This window comes from Eptesicus fuscus, chromosome 16 (assembly GCF_027574615.1).
Source record: "Eptesicus fuscus isolate TK198812 chromosome 16, DD_ASM_mEF_20220401, whole genome shotgun sequence".
NCBI lineage: Eukaryota > Metazoa > Chordata > Mammalia > Chiroptera > Vespertilionidae > Eptesicus > Eptesicus fuscus.
Window position 1 is genome coordinate 16,700,818 of NC_072488.1, and position 2,767 is coordinate 16,703,584.

Consider the following 2,767-nt stretch of genomic DNA (forward strand, 5'->3'; position numbering starts at 1 on the left):
ATTATAATATCCCATATTAAGGGACTAATAGAAGAAGTAGAAATCAGAGAAAGTGTAAGTTAGCAAGACAGCCCAGAACAGCAAGTCCATAACGGGAAGTCGAAGGTATAGGGAGAGAATTTTTGGGAAATTGGCAGAAATGGACCTTGCTAAAGGCAAGTTGGTTTTGTGTTGCAAAGGACTAAGGGCCATATGGGAACTAATGATCATCCATGTCCTCCTTGTTATACAGTGTGATACATTGCACCCATAGAAACCACATTCCTGGGGTTACTCCAAGGTTATTAATTGATAATAAATAAAAATTCTATGAACCGAAATACATTAAATACATATAGCATCTCAAAATGTAAGCCTAGAGTCTGGAAAATTAAAAATAGAAGCCCGCCCTCCCTCGCTTTGACATTCACACAAGAGTAAGTCAATATGTTACATTTAAAGTATAAAATGGTTTACTCTAGAAATAAATTCATACACTATTTCATACCATAAGTCAACCTTTTCTTTCTGCTAGAAAAAATTTTGTTTAGGCCGCAAGAAGTGTATTGTGAATCATGTATCATATTCTCAATGTTTCCATCATTTTAAAATGTGTTCCTAGTAAAGCATGCAAATGGCTCAAACATGAAAACCCAACGACACAGGGATGATATACAGCTGTGCCTGCATCGTACACATCGTCTGTGACACGTTTCACTTGCTTTAACTCTCCATGGTAGTAAACATCAAGGAACAACTCTTTACTATTTCAACTGAACACAAAGTAAAAGCAGAGGAACCGTTTTTTGTTTTTGTTTTATTAAATGTCACCCATAAAATGGTGCCAATACATTATAATGGAAATCACACATGACATGTTCAGGCATTCATTGTAGAGGGCTTAGAGCAAGAGAAAATAAAATAAATGCAAGATATATCACATTATATCTATTTAATTTATGTTCTTTTTTTTATTATGTGTATTGGTTATACGAAATCATTCTTGCCTGACAACCATTACTTTTTCCTGTCAGATTCCAGGAAAGCTAAGGCATCAAAGAAGTGACCCATTATATTATGAATGGAATACCCAAAATTGCCTGCACGTTGCCTAGACCATGGAGATTGACTAGGGCTTGAACTATATATAACTGGATCTACTTCAAAATTATCTTAATTGAAACAAAAGTCAAACAGACAAATAAGAAGCATAACAATTGCTTATACTGATAATGTTTCCAGAGGAATTGAGGTTTTCTAGGCCACGAATATCCTAGCCTGTTCATTCCAAATGGACTGAGAACAGTCCAGTAAAAGAAGCAGCTAAAAATCAAATGTTAACTAAGGCTCCTACGGACAGTCCTGGAGCCCATAATGCCGTTAGCGAGTAGAGGCAGAGATGCCCAGCCAGGGGCGAATGGAAGGTCTGTCCTGTATAAAGCTATTTTCAGTAATGAATTGTTGAGAAAATACTTTCACATAGAATGTTTAGACAGGTTAATAGAGTTTTATTGTTGTTGGAAATACTGTTTACTTTAGATTCCTTTTTATTAATGACTAGTTATAAAGCCACATGCTTTATAAAAAATACTTAAATGGGTGAAGACAATAGCAGCTGGGTTTGCATTCCTGGCCAAAGCAGGCTTCTAAAAAGCAAAATGCCCAAGTAACATGAACCACGGTTACTGAAGTACACAGCTGTCCCTGGTGCTGGACCTGTGGCAGAGCTCATAGGGAATGGATCCAGAGGTTTGGTGTTTTCAACACTACAGAGAGAAGCTCATGGGGACATGCTGAAAATATTTCAACCTACATCCTAGGAGTCTGTAGAAGGAGAGCATTTACCTTAAGTTTCCAACTTATTTTAAAAATAAGACGTCTAAAAATCAGATTACTTATATGTAGCTGGTATCTATTCATATCATTTCTGATAGCAGAAAGAGGATATGGATTGGTGTTATTTCACCAGGGAAAGCACCATTGAATTTATTTTATTTATTTTAAAATATGTATTTTTTGTTTGTTTGTTTTCAGAGAGGAAGGATGAAGGAGAGAGAGATAGAAACATCAATGATGAGAGAGAATCATTGATTGGCTGCCTCCTGCATGTCCCACACTGGGGATTGAGCTGGCACCCCGGGCATGTGTCTTGACCAGGAATAAAACTGTGACCTCCTGGTTCATAGATTGATGCTCAACCATAGAGCCACACAGGCCGGGCAACACCATTGAATTTATAAAAGCAGAATAATGTTGCTAATATATTTATAAAATAATTGGCACTATTTCTCAGCACTCATTAAGGGGTGTGCTTACACTGCTTACCCAGTGTGGGCACGGAGGTCTTTACTATGGTTTTTAGAGTTTTCCAGCCTTATGTTGTCCCTTGTCCTCATTCCACTTCCCTGGAGCCTAAGAAACAGGACACATGTAGTATCATTTTTTTTTTTTTTTATGGAACGCTTCACGAATTTGCATGTCATCCTCATGCAGGGGCCATACTAATCTTCTCTGTACCATTCCAATTTTAGTATATGTGCTGCCGAAGCGAGCACCATGTAGTATCTTTTGATCAAGCTTTTAGTTCTGAACAGCTTCCACTGCTACCATGGTTGACAGTACATTCTGGTATCAATTCTTTAGCTTCTGATCTGTATTTTCCCTTATTTTAGAATTCCGTATAGGGCCTTTGGTCCAAGTGCTTACCATCATTTGCTCAGTTAAAACCTGGGTTTGCCATACAGACCCAGACCCTGGTTTAAGTGCTTACTCCGAAGGCGTACTGTTC

At 37.8% G+C, this 2,767-nt stretch overlaps 1 non-coding gene across 1 annotated transcript; it reads right to left on the bottom strand.

Moving 5' to 3' along the window:
* Positions 1-2,427: 2,427 nt before the first annotated feature.
* On the bottom strand, positions 2,428-2,534 carry LOC114230368 (U6 spliceosomal RNA). Its single transcript, XR_008558658.1, has one exon. It is a non-coding gene; the product is annotated as a U6 spliceosomal RNA (small nuclear RNA).
* Positions 2,535-2,767: the final 233 nt, after the last annotated feature.